We start from the raw sequence: 18,123 nt of genomic DNA, 5'->3' as shown, positions 1-18,123 counted from the left end.
TTCTTAAAAGATAGAGTTTTTCTGCCTTCTTATACCAACTTTTTCTGTTGCCAGTTCATATTAGCAATATGCTATAGTATGAATTATTCTTCTTACCCATTTGCTGTGTTACGAGCTGAGTATGGTTAAATATATTCATTTTTTGATGTTTTGAAATCAGTATTTTGTATCATTTTAAGTATTGTTGCATCTTTCTATAAATCAGATGATTACTTGTAAAAAAAAATAGTGAAAGGGAATAAAGGGGAAAGGAGAGAAAATGAGTGGGAAATATCAGTGAGGATGACAGAGCATGAGAGACTCCTAACTCTGGGAAACGAACAAGGGGTGGTGGAAAGGGAGGTGGGTGGGGGGTTGGGGTGACTGGTGATGGGCACTGAGGGGGGCACTTGACGGGATGGGCACTGGGTCATATGCTATATGTTGGCAAATTGAACTCCAACAAAAAACAAACAAACAAACAAACAAACAAACAAGCCTGATAGTACCTGGACTTCTATCCCCAGAACTGTGAGAAAAACATTTCTGTTGTCTAAGCTACCTGGTCAGTGGTATTTTGTCATGGCAGCCTTAGCAAACTAATATAGTGGGTGAGACACTGGAACTGGGTTCTGTTTCCTGGTATTCCATGATAACATTTCACTATGGGTAAGAATAATAGCAATAACACATTTAAAATAATAATAATAAGAAGAAATACATGATCTCATGCAGGGACCATTGACAAGCCTTAAGATAATCACCAAGTTTCTATACTCTGATATGTGTTTCAGCCCTCCTCAGCCCTCCACCCAACCCCCCCTTCACAGAGTCAAAGGAGAGTCTCTCTGTTATATAGTCTCCCACCATATCTCAAGTGCCCAGTGCCACACCTGGCACAAAGGATGGTCTTAATATATATTAGTTCAGTACGTGAAGATGCTGGGTGCTGCCTCCCAAATGGGCTCAGTCCTCATGGTTCGAAGACAGGAAATTACACAAAAGACACAAAAATACTCCATGAAGAATCTAGACACTTCTAAAACCCTAGTGCAACACAGTGATGTGTTAGTAAACCCCTAGCTAAGTCCTGTGGTGTGTGTGTGTGTGTGTGTGTCCTTCTCTGGTCTTCCTTTGCCCCAGAGCATTTACTATGTGTTCTATGATAGTAAATGCTTTCTAAACACTAGTGCCTGGAACTATGGATAGTTTTCTCAGTCAGATTCCCAAGCTTGGATCTCTGGGTGCTAAGGATTCCATAGACATACCCATAGAGCTTCTACAAATTTCATTGAGATTGCCTTCATTGTCATGAAGAAGTCATTTCCATGCGTCTACTATAATCCCCTTGTTGCCTTCCCTGATACAATCTGGAAAGCCAGGCACTACATTCCCCAGTCTCTCTAGTAGTTAGAGGTGGTGATGCGATCAAGTTTTGGCTACGGAAATGATGAACTGCTAGAAAGATCTTAGAAAAACTAGCTTTCTTAATCAGAGATAGGTGGGTATGGAGCCGCCTCCTCCCACTCATTTTTGATGTGAATGACCACACAATGTGTGGAGCCACCGTAGCAGTTTTATGACCTTGAGGTAATATATTTCAAGCTAAAAAGCTAACACTCCTGGACGGATGATAAAGATAGAAGAACCTGGATCCTCTATGTTATTTTGACATTGCAGAACCATCTGTCTACCACTGGTCTTCTTAGTAAGTAAGCAATAAATGCCTGACATTTAAGCCACTCCTGCCTAGGTGTTCAATTACCTGCAGCTGAAGCATTTCTAACAGACACAAATCCTTAAATTTGTATTTAAACTTCAGTGATTATCCAAAAGTTTATGTAAGCATAGCCTGAATCATCTGGAAGCCCACCTTACATAACGGAATACTATCTTGATATTTCAGTACTCATTTTGACATTAATCAACAATCGTTTTCATGCCAAAGAGTACTGCAGGTCTCCTTTGCTAACTAAATATTTGCTATTTGAACTCAGGAATTGAATAAAATCCACATTAAAAAAATAGGGCCGATGCCCCTTGCTATCTGAACTCTTGGCATTTGTTACCCAAAACTAGGGAACCAAATAGTTTGGGATACTCTGGCACCCCTTACCATTTAACATCTTACTGTATGAAATTTGAAACTGAATAATAAATTTTGGATAGTACAGAATACTTGCATTTCGTTTTAGGTTAACGAAAAAAAAAGAATAATGACTACTTTAATATGTACAGGATACAATAATCAAAGGAAAGATCAATTATGTTACCTCACAGTATCCAAACAAACACAGGTATTATAGGAACTGGAATGGAAAGGTGGGGGGGACAATTGAGTTAGTTCAGCATACACAGAAAAATAGGCACAGTGAGTTCAAAAGAACCTAGAAAGCAATAGTGTGCTGGAACTGGCTTGTTCTGGCTCACAAGACCTGTTTCATTTTCAGATATTTTGAGAGCCAGTTGTGAAGCACAGCAATTATGATAGGAGCCAGGGTAAGAAATCAGTAAACACTATGAAACCGGTTTTTTTTTTTTTTTTCTGGAGAGACAATTTATCAGGACATCACTCTCAGCAACAGTCAATGCCATATTTGCCTTGTGAGTAGCAATTTCACTTCGGCAAACATCATCATTTAGTCCACTAAATTAATGTAGGATTTTATTATTTTTATCCCATGTTGTGTTTAATTTGTAAATTAGGCTTGGTTTTATGATTCATATAAGAGATATAATCATAAGGCATGTACATCTAGTTTTTTTTTATTTATTTTTTTTATTTTTATTTATTTATGATAGTCACACAGAGAGAGAGAGAGAGGCAGAGACATAGGCAGAGGGAGAAGCAGGCTCCATGCACCGAGAGCCCGATGTAGGATTCGATCCCCGGTCTCCAGGATCGCGCCCTGGGCCAAAGGCAGGCGCTAAACCGCTGCGCCACCCAGGGATCCCTACATCTAGTTTTATATCCATATATATTTAGGTATTTTTTTTTTTAAATTTTTATTTATTTATGATAGTCACACACAGAGAGAGAGAGAGGCAGAGACACAGGCAGAGAGAGAAGCAGGCTCCATGCACCGGGAGCCCGACGTGGGATTCGATCCCGGGTCTCCAGGATCGCGCCCTGGGCCAAAGGCAGGCGCCAAACCGCTGCGCCACCCAGGGATCCCTATTTAGGTATTTTTATATAACAATTTCAAGTCAAAACTGGTGCTAACAAGACATTGGTTGCCCACTTAAGTTTGAGAAACACTGATCAAAGCCCATCACAGTGAATGACCCCAGCCTAAGGACCCCTAAAGGACCCCAGGCACATCAGGTCCTTCAGGATCTGATTCCTTTGTGACTTTCCCACCTTGAACTTCCTGCCGCAGCCAACCTAATCTCCCCCTGTGGTTTTGATAAGTTCCTCAGGGATGTGGCATTTAAATGAGATAAGAGAAATGGAAGCACAGCATGCCACCCTCCATGCCAAGTCTGTACATCCTTGGAGGCCTGACTCAGAACCTCCTCCTCTGTGGAGATTCTTGGGCAAGGCAGTCCTTCTCTTCTCTGCACATACAACCTGAGGTGTCCGATTTTGTCAATTGATGCCACTCACTTCCTTGACTAGAAGGGATGCCACTCACTTCCTTGACCTTTGCAGGTAGTAAAGTTTGAAGAGTCCTCACAGATCCCTCTGTCAAATTTCCTCCACCTCCAAATTTACCCATAATTTCCCACCACTTTCTCTTCTACACTGTGAGGAAGGACTTTGCCTGTTCCTTTCCAAGCCAGCTCCACCACCAGTGGTCTTGCACACAATTACTGCCATCAACTCTCTCCCATCAGCTCTTTCCTCTGTTGTGTGTTTTCCAGTGGTCTTGCACACAATTACTGCCATCAACTCTCTCCCATCAGCTCTTTCCTCTGTTGTGTGTTTTTAATTTCTTTCTCTTCTCTGAACTTTCTCCCTTGACCCTGGGTATCCTCTGTTTTAGATAAAATAAAATCCACGGATATTCATTAGTGATGCCTTCAGCTGCATATAACAGAACACCCAACTAACATGGTTTAAACAATCATAAAATTTATTATTACACATTAACGAAAAATCTGGATGTAGGGCAGTCTATGGGCACCATTCAGATCAGGGTCTAGCTCTCCAGTCCTCAGACTGGCTTCTCTCCTGGTGGTTATCTGGTTGCCAATAGCAGCTATGGTCACACTTGATTAGTCTGATTGGACCGCAAGGTCAAGTGCCCATCCCTGGATAATAAATAACAGTTGCCAGGGGAATGCCCTGCACTGATAGACTTAAGCTCATGTTCTTGAGTCAATCAATGGCAAAGAAGAATGGGATTACCATGATTGACTTAGATTGATCAGTATCCATCTGTGTGACTCTGAGTTAAAAGGGTTTCATTGAGGTAGGATGGAAGCCTAAACAAAATTGGGATTCTGTTAGAACAGAGAGGACAGAGCTTGGAAGATAACCAATAAGTTCACTATTCCACTTTCCCCTCTCCCAGCTACTGCTCTCTCTCCTTTTCTCAGCCTCTAATCTCCTCTAAGTGGCCACTACATTTGCTGTCTTCACTACTTGATGTGCTGCAATCTGGTTTCCCACCCTGCTACTCTATGAAAATCATCTTGCTAAAGTCACTGAAGTCCTTATTTGGCTTCTCTTCAGGCTTTGACATGTCTACCAACTCTCTTCTTTACCCTCCTCCACCCATCACCCAATTCATAACCTTCAAATCATCAATCCATCCTCTCCCACAACATGCTCATCACTCAGCAATGTTTATTCCACAAACATTTTTTGAGCACCTACCATATGCCAATTCCGTATATCCAGCACATAACACTTTGCAAATTACCCCTGAATGCATGGTTTAGTCTCATCATTTTTCACCTCCACAACTGCAATAACTTCCCAACTGGTCCTTCTGCCTCCAATCTCTCCCCATCAGCAATCTGTCTTTCTTGCTCACAAATGTAATCTTACCAAATGCAAGTCTGATCATCACATTCCCCCACTTTGGTTTCTCCTGCAAGAGAAAGCCCCAAACCCCCAACACCGCATTCAGGGCCATGGCAACCAGGTCCTGCTAACCTCTCCTTATCTGGAGCCCATCTCTTTTCCTTTTACATTTTAAGCTCAGGGCATAATGAACTACTATTTCCCAAACACAACATGAGCTTTCTTATTTTGGAGTTTTGCTCATAGTTAACTAAAATGCCCTCTCCTGCTTTTTCTGCTAGGAAAAACCCTCCATTCTTCAAGACCTAGGATCTGTGTCACCTCCTCAGTGGAGACTTCGCTAAGGCCAAATCAAGCACATCCTCTGTGGTCCCAGAACACTTTGTCCATAGTAGCAATAAGCCATTCTCTGGGTGTATTACAGATAGGTTTATGCTTACAAATTTTTGCAGGGGGAAGATTAGATCTAAATCATCATTCTGTAGTAAGCACAAACACTGGGCGATACATGCCCAATATATGTTTGAAGAATTAAATGAAACAGTTATTTAATTTTACAGATGGGGAAACTGAGGGCTAGAAAGAAAATGACTTGCAATGGTAAGTCTATGTATTTCATCAGAATTCTTTTGCTGCAACTAGAAAAAAAAAAAGAATTGCGGGGGATGGGAAGCTCACCAAATTGAAAATTCTCTCTTCAAGCACAAGTTTTTGTCAAGGATTCAAAAAGTCTTAACAAGAGCTGATTTTTTTCAGCTCTACTTCCCTCTCTGTTGGCTTCATTCTCTGGCTCTATGTCAGAACAAAGTGGCAATCAACAGCCACATGTTGGTATATGTTGCTGCAACAAGCCAAGGAATGCCTGGAGCCACCAGAAGCTGGAAGAGGCAAGGAAAGAGTCTCTCCTAGAGCCTTCAGAGAACAGAGTCCTTTTGACACTTTGATTTCAGACTTCTAGCCTCCAAAACTAGGAGAATAAATTCTGTTGTTTTAAGTCACAGGGTTCACAATTTGTTCAAGCAGTCACCAGGGACTACTGCAGCAAGGGAACCAGATATATCTGACTATCAAGGTCAATACCTTGGTTGTGATATTGTACTGTTGTTTTGCAAGAGGTTACTCTTGGAGGAAACTGAGTGAAGGGCACATGCAATCTCTCTATATTATTTCCTACGATTTTATATGAATCCATAGTTATCTCAAAATAAAGTTTAATCATAAAAATTTTTCTCTGAAAGATGGGTAGTAAACAGATGGGAGCATAGCTAGAAAGAAGGCTGAGAGACTTGTTGGGTGTTGCTGAAGCAGTTCATCAGAGGTGATGGCACCTGGACCAGATGGTAGCCAGGGAGATGGAGAGGAGGGGATGGGCGGGGGGGTGGAATTGGATGGTAAATGTAACAGCTGTTGGGGATTTATTGTGGATGGGAGTTGAGGAGTAGTGGTGTCCGTGATGACTCTGGCTTGTTTGACCTAGAGAATGGCCAAGGTTTTACCAGGAGCCTCTTGGAAAAAGAGCACATTTAGAGAAAAAAGAAGGGGAAGTGAAGCATGCTCAGGACAGAACAGCTCAAAGGATCAGGTTGCCAACTTCTTCTCAGAATTGGCAATACAGGGGCACCTGGGTGGCTCAGTCAGTTAGTTGTTTACCTTTGGTTCAGGTCATGATCTTGGGGTCTTGAGTTCGAGCCCCACATTGGGCTCCCTGCTCATGGAGAGTCTGCTTCTCCCTCTCCTTCTGCCCTTCCTCCCTACTCATGCTTGCTCACTCTCTCTCCCTCTCTCTCTCTAAAAAATAAATAAATAAATAAATAAATAAATAAATAAATAATCTTAAAAAAAAAAAAAAAGAACTGGCAATCTATTGCTCCCTAACCCCACCTCTGTCTGCATTTCACACCCTTACTCTTCAAGGGAAATTCTGATTGGGTCAGTTTGTCACAATCCAACACAAAGCATCCTTACTGAGCAGTCAAGTGCCAAGCTACTCATTGGCCTTCTATGTGATCACTGTATACTGACCATCTTCTCCTTGGGTACTGATACCTGCTCATGAGGCACAATATAGCCACTTTCTCCAGACAGATTGGGACTGTGGTACAGCAAGAACTTAGGATTTTAGGTGTCTCTAGAATAGCCACTGGAGCTAAGCAGAGATGGCTGAGGATGGAAGAAGATTGCTTTCAGATATTCTTTCCAGTCATTGACCAGGCAAACAAGGAGAACCAGAACTTTCCATACCTACTCCAGCTTTGTTTCCTTATGAGAAAGAAGGAAAGTCTTTCAGAAGACAAAGGTGGAGGACTATATCTGATTTCAAGACTCACCATAAAGCTACAGTAATCAAGACATATGATATTGGCATCAATATAGACAAATAGATCAATAAAACTGAATACAGAATCCATAAATAGGTCCACACACATGAACACCTGATTTCTGAAAAAGGTATAAATAAAATTCAGAGAACAGTTTTTTCAACAAATGAGACTGGAACAATTGAATATGGCATATGGAAAACAATTGAACCTCAATCCATACCTCACACCATATAAAAAAATTAATTCAAAATACATCATAGGCTTAAACATAAAACCTAAATCTATGAAACTCCCAAAGGAAAACGTAGGGGAAAAACCTTTGGGATCTTGAGTTTGCAAAGACTTTTTAGATAAAATGCCAAAGCATAATCAATGGTAAGTTGGACTTTGTCAAAATTTACAAGTGCTAGTCTTTGAAAGATGCTGTTAAGAAAAAGAAAAAGCAAGCAACAGACTGGGAGGAAATATTTATAATCATAAATATGACATGATATAATGATAAATATGATAAAGGACATGTATACAGAATAAAGACCTTTAAAAACAATGAGAAAATGAGCAAAGATTTGACCAGAGACTAGCGACGAAGATGTACAGATGGCAAGTACACACATGAAAAGCTGTTCAATTATTTTTAGTTGGAAAATAAACTATCACTATTCATTGATGGTAATTAATGAAGCCTAAGCTCTCATCGGCCATTAGGAAAATGAAAGTTAAAAACCACACACCTATTAGAATATCTAAGTTTAAAGGAATGACTGTATCAAATGTTAGCAAAAATGTGGAACAAATGGAATTTTCAACTAGTTTGGAAAACAGCTTGGCAGTTTCCAAAAATCAAACAAACAAATAAAAAGCCATATACCTAACATATGATCCAGCCATTCTACTCCTAGATCTTTTATACAAGACAAATGAAAACATATGTTCATATGAAGGCTTGTACATGAACGTTCCTAGAAACTTTATTTATAATACCCCCAAACTGGAAACAAACCAAATGTCATCAACAAGTGAAGGAATTTAAAAAAAAAAAAAAAAAAAAGGTATATCCATACGATGGAATGCTACTTGGCAATGAAAAGGAAGGGACTTTTCATGCATACTACAGTAAACTATAAAATAATTATGCCGAGTGAAATAGTAAGACAAAAAAGAATATGTACTGTATGTTACCATTTATGTAGGTTTCTAGAAAATGCAAACTAATCTATAGTGACAAAAGGGATCAGTGGTTGCCTGGATACAAGGGGAGGCAGTGAGATGCAGAAGGGGGTAATTATAAAAAGGCATAAGAAGACTCAGGTGGAGAGGACAATTGATATGTTAATTATCTTGATTGTGGTGATGGTTTTGTTGGTATATAAATATGTCAAAATATCAAACTGTACACTTTAAATATGCACCATTTTTGTATGTCGATTACACCTGAATAAAATTGTCTTTAAAAATTGTCTTAAAAAGAAGAATCTAGGAAAGAAAACAAAACAGAACCTTTCTCCCTTGTGCTCTCTGTCACTGCCCTGATCCATCACAGAACTTACATGCTACTGAAAAATGGGGCCATGTTTTCTGTCTCCACAAGCCAGTCACTTATAATTAAAGAGCAGTCTTGTCGGGGGATAAACCTGGGTGTGGAAGAAAGAAGACAGGTAAAAGATTCTTTATCAAAGTCAAGGCAATTCCTTAGCAAAGTGCCTGGAACCAAAAAGACCTAGGTATAAATTATGGCTTTACGATTTAGCAGTTTTTAAATTCCTAACCTCTTTAAACCTCTGTTTCTCCATCTACAGAGGTGGGATCATGATACCACACAAAGGATGTTGGGAAGATTAAGTGGCATTCAATTTACAAAGATACCTACATCATGCCTGGCATGGACTAAATGCTCCTCCATCCGGAGAGGCAGCATCTTCGAAAGGGACAGGTCTGGAGTTCAAAATGGAAAAATTTGGGTTCTAGTTCTAACTCTGCTGCCAGCCCCTTATGTGACCTTGCTGCTGGTCTGAGAAGCCTTCCATCGTGGACAGAACCTACCAGCTCTCCACCCCAGTAAGTTCTCAGAGTCCCTGTTGAGGATTTAGTTAGATCAGCAGTCAGCAAAGGATAACTCTCAGGCCAAATCCATCCCATAACTGTTTTTGTAAGGCTACAAGCTAAAGATGTTTTGAATATTCTAAATGGTTGGAAAAAGGTTTTAAGAATAATAATAATGTGAAAATAATACAAAATTCAAATTCCATTGTCCACGAATAAAGTTGATTGAAATATCCCCTCTCCCATTTGTTTACTTGTCTGTGGCTGCATCAGGATACAAAGTCAGAATAGAGGAGTTGCAGCTGCGACCATATGGTCCACAGATCCTAAGTCTTTACTGCCTGTCCCTGTAACAGAAAAAAATTGCAAACTCCTGAGTTAGGTCTTCAGAAACAGCACACTTGTCTTGCTACTTTTCACCTCCCCACAGAAAAGCATTCAGTGTGTTGAGATTTAATGTTATGCCCTTAACTTTTATAGAGTTCATAAGAAACATCCATTTGAATGGAACTTCTGTGTCTTTTGCAATAAATATTTCCTTGAATTTTATGCCAAGAAAGAAGTTTGTCTGCAATTGACCTTATATATGTCATTTTATTACCCCAGCATAGCTGGTGCATTTTAAATGGCAGACAGAATAACTTCAGGTTATTTTAAATTATATTAGCAGACAATTCGTTACCTAAATGATTATGCATTTATGTATGTGTTTATCCCCTATTTGTGGCTAGTGATGGTGGTTTTGCAGCTATAAAAATGTCAAGGTTTCTTTTTAATTTAACTAAATGAAATAATCGTATTGATTTTTTTTTTTTTTTAGCAAGTAAGCTAAAATTTAGGTAGACCCACAGGAAAGGCAAAACAAATAAAATGCCTGTTTAAGAATGATGGAACTTTGGAAATACCATACTGGACAATAGGAACATGTTTTCCTTTTTTGCCATGGTTGCCAGGAAGCTCAGGATTCAAGGTAGTGCCAACTTGCAGAAATATCCAGGGTCCTGTATTCTATCTCATTATACTTCTTTCCATCTGACTTTATGAGAAAATTGACCACAACATATAGTTTCTGTTGGTTCAAAATGTCTGTCTTCCAAGCAAAATGGGAGCCTGGTGGTATCCCATCACGACTGTGTACTCAATTCTAGAACATGTTAGATAGACAGAAAGAGGTGTGAGATTAACAAAGGAACAAAGGGCGCATGAATGAGTAGTGTTTACTTCCCTCTTCTTTTCATCAAATAACCAGAAGGGATTCCAGACAGTAAGTTTCAGAAAGGGTGAGATACTCAGCCAACCCTGGGCAGAAGAGTTTTGTGAAGCTCTGGTTGCTTGTCTTCCTCTGAATTCTCAGGAGCGGGTCCTCCAACTGTCTGAGAGAGGTGGGGAAGTGGGGGCAGCAAGGTGCTAATGAGTATATCCCAGACACTGTGCCTGCCTGCAGTATCTCAATCTACACAACAATCCTGTACAAGTACACACTATTACTACCCCCATTTGGGCTTAAAACTCAGACCTAGAAACTTGGATTTCATGAATCAATAAGATACCCAAAATCTCAGGCAGGCACCCCTATGGATATTGCAAACATCCATTTTCTTAGGTAAGGCCAGTAGAAGGAACTACTTACTGTCTACTGTTACCCATGTTTCATAAACGAAGGGACATCTTAACAATTAAATGGGAGCACCTGAGTGGCTCAGTTGGTTAAGCATCTGATGTTTGGTTTTGGCTCAGGTCATGATCTCAGGGTTGTAAGATCGAGGCCTATGTGGGGCTCCATGCTGGGTGTGGAACCTGCTTGGGATTCTCTCTGTCTTTCAAAAAACAGTAACAACAATTAAATGAAGGGAGAGAGAAATGGCCTCAAATAAAGAACAATTCTTTATATTTAAAAAAAGTTAGCATTAAAAGAAATTATGACATTGCCCTTAATGTCCTCATTTCCCCAGTGATCAAAGACAATGTAGGTGTAAGATGGGGTAGGATGCCATACTATGGAAAGAGCCCAACTGTCCATTGACAGATGAATGGATAAAGAAGATGTGGAGTATATATACAACGGAATACTACTTACTACTTAGCCATCAAAAAATGAAATCTTGCCATTTGCAATGACATGAATGGAACTAGAGGATATTATGCTAGGCGAAATAAGTCAATCAGAAAAAGATAATTATCATATGATCTCATTCACATGTGGAATTTAAGAAACAAAACAGAGGATCATAGGGGAAGAGAGGAAATAATAAAACAAGACAAAATCAGAGAGGGAGACAAACCACCCAGGTGTTATATAGACTAATGAATCACTGACCTCTACCTCTGAAATCATTAACACATTATATGCTAATTAAATTTAAATAAAAATTTTAAAATGCAAAAAAAAAAAGAAAGAAAAGAAAAGATGAGTAGGATGAAAAAAGAGTTAAAAAAAGAGAAAAAAGAGTAGGATGAGTTTAGGGAGCCCCCGTGGCAGACAACAGGGGGATGAACTCAGGAATGCAGGGTAAAGCCTCAGGGAGGGGCAGAGGCAAGTGTGCCCAGTGTGGGGGGTGCCCCCAGTATACACCTGGGATGGCACTCAGGACAGAGCCTGGGGACACCCCCAAACAAGACGTTGGAGATGGCAGGTGTTTGTATCTATGCAAGACATTTGCCCCAGCGTTCCAGAGAAATAGAGTTCAACCCTGGGATGCACCTGTGAGGTCAATCCATCCAACTCCTGTACACTGCAGAGAGGAAGATTCAGTCTCAGAGAGGTTTAACAGTCTCACAGAACCACAAAGCTGCCGGGCACAGAGCCAGGATTCCAACTCCAGTCTCTGTCTCCCAAACCAGGAGATTTTCCATCACACCACTAGTACCAGCCAGAGCACAGAAACTCTGCAGAAAAGATGCTAACTACGAAGGCATACACTCCTAAGGGTGGGATATGGTCGTTTGCTGCCTCCAAGATACCAGAAGGATGCACTTCCTAGGAAAGGACAATCCTCCCCCTTCCACACTATGCATCAACAATCACTGGATCTTAAAAGTGCTGAGGACCCACGTGGGGAGAAGAACACCACTCCTCCTACCACCACCAAGAAGCCACTAGGTGAGATGTCCCAATACCGTGCAGTAGCCCATGGGTTTGGGGCCCTGGGCTGGGGAGACTGTACATTCCCCAAGCTCTCCCTCTGAGAAGAGCACTCACTGGGCTTGCCAGCCAGAGCATGGGGACACAGCGGGTTGACCTGTTCCATTTTTTGTTCTCTTGTTCCTCTGGAATCCACTGATGTCTGACTCCTACTTCTTTCCTAAAATGAGTCCCACACAGGTCATTAATGACCTTCAAATGGACAAATGCAAAGACATCCCTTTCAGCACTCAGTCCATGGGACCTGGGCTTGGCGTGAGACCACATGTACACGTTAATACATATCATAAGCTAATGATATCCCCTCCACCCAATAGCACAAGCCAACGGTTCAGTTATCCTTGATTCCTTGCTCTGCCTTACCTTTCCTGTCCAAGCTCTGGTCCCGTCTGTCCTTTACTCCAACCAAGCACCTCTTAACATTCTGGGCCCCTCTGGAAACTCTGTAGCCCTAACTCACACTCTCCTCACTCCATGGACACAGTATTGACTTTGCTCCCCTCACTTCTGTCCCCTCCAGTCCTTGTCCACTTGGCTGGTGGGTAACAGTGTAAACCAGAAGCCAACAGACAATGCTCAGACTAAGGTAGGCCAAGTCCATCCATCACTGGAATCTGCATTCTAACACTCACTGCCCACCCAGGTGGTTCTCATGCAGGTTCTTTTTCTTTTTTCCTAAAGATTTTATTTATTTATTCATGAGAGACACAGGGAGAGAGGTAGAGACATAGGCAGAGGGAGAAGCAGGCTCCCCATGGGGAGCCTGATTCAGGACTCAATCCCAGGACCCCAGGATCATGACCTGAGCCAAAGGCAGATGCTCAACCACCCAGGTGCCCCCTCATGTAGGTTCTAATTGTAGGTCCAAGTCCACGCTTTGTGAAATTCTACTCCACCCATAGGGGCAACCAGAAGGTGCTGAAACACTCTAGGCCATCTTCATACCTTTGCTCTCACAGACATGCCTGTCCGGGAATGCCTTGGCAAGCGTCTTTCTCTTTCAAGGCCACAGCTTTCCAGACCCCCACCCCTGTCTCCTACAGTCAGTGTCACCCCCTCCTCCACCTTGCTCCATAAACCACCTACCCTCTGTAACCCAGAGGATGTGCTTATGTGTTTGTCGCAGTTGCCATGTGCAGCTCTTCATGTGAGACATGACTTCCCTGTGCCCTGGCCCTTGAAGGGGAGGCATTCGATCAATATTCAATGAATCGATGAGTGGCAGATGGACTTGTTCCAAATTACCACATGACATGGGGCAAAGTCAGGACTAGAGTCTGAACACTGTCCCCCAAGCCCACCCCACCCCCAGCTCCAGTGACCTCTGTGCCCTTCCACGGACTGCTGGAGCAGACCGGTTCAGAGCAAGGGCCGGCCTGGGTGTGAATCCGGCTCCGTGCCTCGCTAACTCTGTGACCTTGAGCAACTCATGCCAGCTCACCGAGCCTCATTACCTCATCTCTAAAATGAGAAAGATGATACTAATAGCACTGACCTCATAGAGTTGCTCTGAGGCTTCGGTGAATAATCCACGGAAAGCTCTTTGGCTCGTGGGAAGCATTCTGCGCAGGCTCACTGTGGCTCTTCTTCCATCATCTTCCTTTGTCCACACCAGGCACTGGCCCAAGGGGAGCCCAACAGGAAGCCTCGGCTTTCTCTAGGGAGGAAACAGCAGGGGCTGTTCAGAGTCAGGTCTCGGGGTCAGTTGACCCCATTGCTCTTGTCACTGAAATCCCACAGGAAATCGTCATTCAGGGGAAGCCCTGACAAAGTGACCCAGAACCCTGGGAGTGTACAGACCTTGGAGCAACTAAAGCCCGGGACCCCAGCCCCCAGGCCATTTGCCCAGGGCAGTGGTCTGCGACATCACACGTTTGTTGAGCTCCATCAGTAAGTACACACCAGGGCGGAGGCTGCCAACCCCAGGGAGAAGGTTTGATGGAGGTGCTTCAGAAGCCCCAGTTGCCCACAGTGTGGGCCAATCCACGCACATCCATGCAACGTGGGCCATCCTTGTGTGGCTTTCCATGCAGGGTGATCTCTGGGATGCAGAGACCAGATTACAGCCCCACCTGCAGCTCCTGACGTTGCCATGGAGCCCACAGGGCCACAGAATCAGAAAGACCTGAGCATGTTTGCTCAAGTATGCTCTTTGGCAACCATTCTTCAGTGGCACAAACCAGAAATCTAGGAGCTGACCTTGATGCTTCTCTCTATATAACCCCCAACCTCCATCATAGCACATTGTCATTTTTACCTCCTAAAGACCTCTGCCATCGACTACCCCCCATTCCCAATCTCACTTAGACCAATTTATTTTTCTTTTTTCCTTTGTGCATAATGCTTCCCAACATCCCAGTTTCCTTACTTACTATGTTTACTGTTGGTCTCCCCTCTTGCTAAAACATCAGCTCTGTGAGGACAGGGTTCTTTGTCCATTTGGTACAGAGCAGGTGTTCAGAGATATTCATGGGCTGATTGCCCATGACCACCATGTCCTCTCTGAACCACCACACTAACCTCCTGTGTGGCCCATGGTCTCCCACTATGGTCCATTTCCAGTCCACTCCGCAGTGTGGTGTCTTCTCTAAATGCAAAGTGAGCTCATGTCTGCTCTATGTTGCTCACACCTCCACTCAAAGACTCAGATATATCCATGGTTTTCCCCAACTCTCAGGATAAAGTCCAGGTCCCCTGACATGGTCCCCTGGGTGTCTTGTTTCTGGCCTCTGTGCTCCCCAACATCTTTGCTGTCCCTGCTCTAGCCCCTCCTCCCTTTGGCTCTACCTGCTTACCATTAGGGTCTCATACATCAACAGGGACTTCCCCTCCACTTGTCATGGTCACATTTTAATACCTCTCCATGAGTTGTTTGGTAACATCTCTCTTCTTATCTATACTGTAAGCTCCAGGAGGGTAACACTGCTTTCACTGCTCACTATTCTACCCCAGTGTCCAGTGGTGTGCCAGGCACCTAGCAGGCACTCAATAAACATTTGCCAAATGAATGAATGAAGTAAGGAATCCAAGACCCAAAGAACAGACAGACGTGACTTGCTCACACTGAAACAGCTTGGAGATGACTGTATCCAGCTGGGATCACAGATGACAAGACTCTGCCCAGAAGTCATTGCACTTCTCTTCCAAGGGCAGTGACAAGGGCCCCCACAGCCAACAGGGAAGGTAGCTGGCTGGCACAACTGGACAAGAGGGTGGAACTCAGGCCTGCCTTAAACCCTTTCTGGAACATCTCCAGGCAGTCAAGACAGAAGGCCAATGTTTTGGAAAACATTCCACAGAAAATTTTCCTCATGGAGATTATAATTCACATTTGCAAATGGAAAACTCTAACAAAAATCTACAGGTCAAAAAGAAATGGTTTACAATTAGCAGAGGATTTTCTTTGTACAAAGGAAAACATTTCTGCACACAACCAGCCAACAGGTCCTGGAAGCAGGTCCTCTAAGAAGGTCAGCTCCAAACACAAGCAAGTGGATGCTCATTGTTTCTAAGAAGACTTATGAAAGCCCTACTCAGTTTTGGGCTCCGGGGCCACAGCAGAGGGAAAACAAGCAAGGTTCCCAACCTCCAGAAGCTTACATTCTAAGAGGGAAAATGTCAAACACAAAACCAATGAGATGATGGAAAAAACCAACTGGCCATGGATAGAAATCACAGGCAGCAATGAAGAAGGATGACAGGCCAAAGCTGAGTGTTGGGTGGAGCTCTGAGCAGGTGACCACACAGCTGACAGCCTGAGGTACTGGGCCATTTTGATGGGAAGGCCAGGCCCAGACACTCCACACTCCTAGAAATCCTATCCTTTTACTGTGAATCAGCTGCAGACAAATTCTGGTCCCTTCGGATGTTTTTCTACATGTCTGCCTGCCACCACCTGAGTGAGAAACCGCAGGTCTCTCCGGTTTATGACTTAGGGGCAGTGACGTGGGGACTCTGTGTTGTCACATTTCAGACACATCATTCCTGAATGAGAAACCACATACAGAAAGGAACGTGCCTCTTCCTAGGCATCATCTTGAAAACCAAGCAAGCTTGAGGTATAATATCCTACGGAATGTGCTAAAATGTTTCTGGCGAGCAAAGGAATTGCTTAAATGGAAAATAATTGTTGAGGAGCCATTACGACTAATTCAAGATGTGTCGAATGACATTGAGGTGTTCTATTTAATGTGCTGTCATTACTACCACCTTTTAGAGAATATAAAAATAAGCGATCATTTGATGACCTGAATGCCCATACCTATTTTCCTAATAATATCTTATGACCATCCACCTGGAATTCTCCAACCTTGGGAGTCATCAAGAACACAGCCCTCACTGCTAAGAAGGGGAATGCCGGCAGCATCCTGGTCCTAGATCGGCCTGAGGCTACTGGAATGTTAGGGAACTTTCCTGGGGGTTTGGCAGAGCCAGCTGTACAAACGGACGGACGTGAGGCCCATCACATGCTCGCCTAGCATGCAAGCCTTCTGTTTCATGTGAGGTACTAGGGAGGGAAATTGGCTGCTGAGCCTGGGATCCCAGCCCCGTAGCCTGCCCTGGTTGACCCTCACAGTGGAGTGCAAATGTTCTCGGGCATTGAAAGGGCTCCTGGGTGCTGCAGGGAACTAGCAGCGGAAAACTAAGGCTAGCCTGACCCCTTGTGGTGCGTGGCTCGAAAAGTCCACTCTCGGCTGTCCAGAGAGGGCAGGCAAGACTGGGTTCTGTGTGAATGTGGGCCTGCAGTGGATTCCATAGCGGGCCCCAGAAAGATGTGTTCTCCCAATGTGATCCTATGTCGATAAACGATCTTTGCAGGTGAATTAAATTACGGATTTCAAAAATGAAATCAGGGCGCCTGGGTGGCTCAGTTGGTTAAGCGTCTGACTCTTGATCTCATCTCAGGTCTGGATCTCAGGGTGGTGAGTTTGCGCACCGGTTGGGCTCCACCCTGGGCATGAAGCCTACTTAAAAAAAAAAGAAAGAAGAAAAGAAAAAAGAAGAGAAAAGAAGCAAAGAAATCATCTCGGTTGACTCGAGTGCCCTTGTAACAGAACATACAGACACACAGAGAAGGCCAGGTAAAGATGGGGGAAGGGACACCTGGGTGGCCCAGTGGTTGTGTCTGCCTTTGGCTCAGGTCATGATCCCGGGGTCCTGGGATTGAGTCCCACATCGGGCTCCCTGCAGGGACCCTGCTTCTCCCTCTGCCTATGTCTCTGCCTCTACCTCTGTGTCTCTCGTGAATAAATAAATAAAATCTTAAAAAAAAAAAAAAAAAGATGGAGGAAGAAGTTGGAATCATACAGTTGTAAGCCAGCAAATGTCAAGGATTGCCAGCAGCCACCAGAAGCTAGAAAAGAGGTATGAACGGATTGTTCCCTGAGCCTCCAGAAAGAACCAGCCCTGCTGACAAATGTTGATTTTGGACTTCTGGCTTCCAGAACTGTGAGACATTGAATTTCTGTTGTTTGGAGGATCCTGGTTTGGGGTGATTTTTTAACAAATGTGTTCCTGGGAAATATATACAGTGCCTTGTAAATTCAAGACAGGGTTAAAGGACAGGAAAATTCATTTTTTAAAAAAGATTTTATTTATTTATTCATGAGAGACACACACACACACACACAGAGAGAGAGAGAGAGAGAGAGGCAGAGACACAGGCAGAG

General features: G+C 43.1%; 1 long non-coding RNA gene across 1 annotated transcript in view; it reads right to left on the bottom strand.

The window, feature by feature from the left end:
- Window positions 1–10,263: 10,263 nt before the first annotated feature.
- The window catches only part of LOC121492872, a 91,030-nt gene continuing 83,170 nt past the window's right edge, over window positions 10,264–18,123 (bottom strand). The window contains exons 3-4 of the long non-coding RNA XR_005988326.1: window positions 13,950–14,111; window positions 10,264–10,685 (exon numbers count right to left, since the gene is read on the bottom strand). This is a non-coding gene — a long non-coding RNA (uncharacterized LOC121492872). The remainder of the gene's footprint in view (window positions 10,686–13,949; window positions 14,112–18,123) is intronic.

The sequence above is a fragment of the Vulpes lagopus genome, chromosome 6 (assembly GCF_018345385.1).
Source record: "Vulpes lagopus strain Blue_001 chromosome 6, ASM1834538v1, whole genome shotgun sequence".
NCBI classification, from domain to species: Eukaryota; Metazoa; Chordata; class Mammalia; order Carnivora; family Canidae; genus Vulpes; species Vulpes lagopus.
The sequence above is the reverse complement of the archived record's forward strand: the minus strand, read 5'-3'. Positions and strand labels throughout refer to the sequence as shown.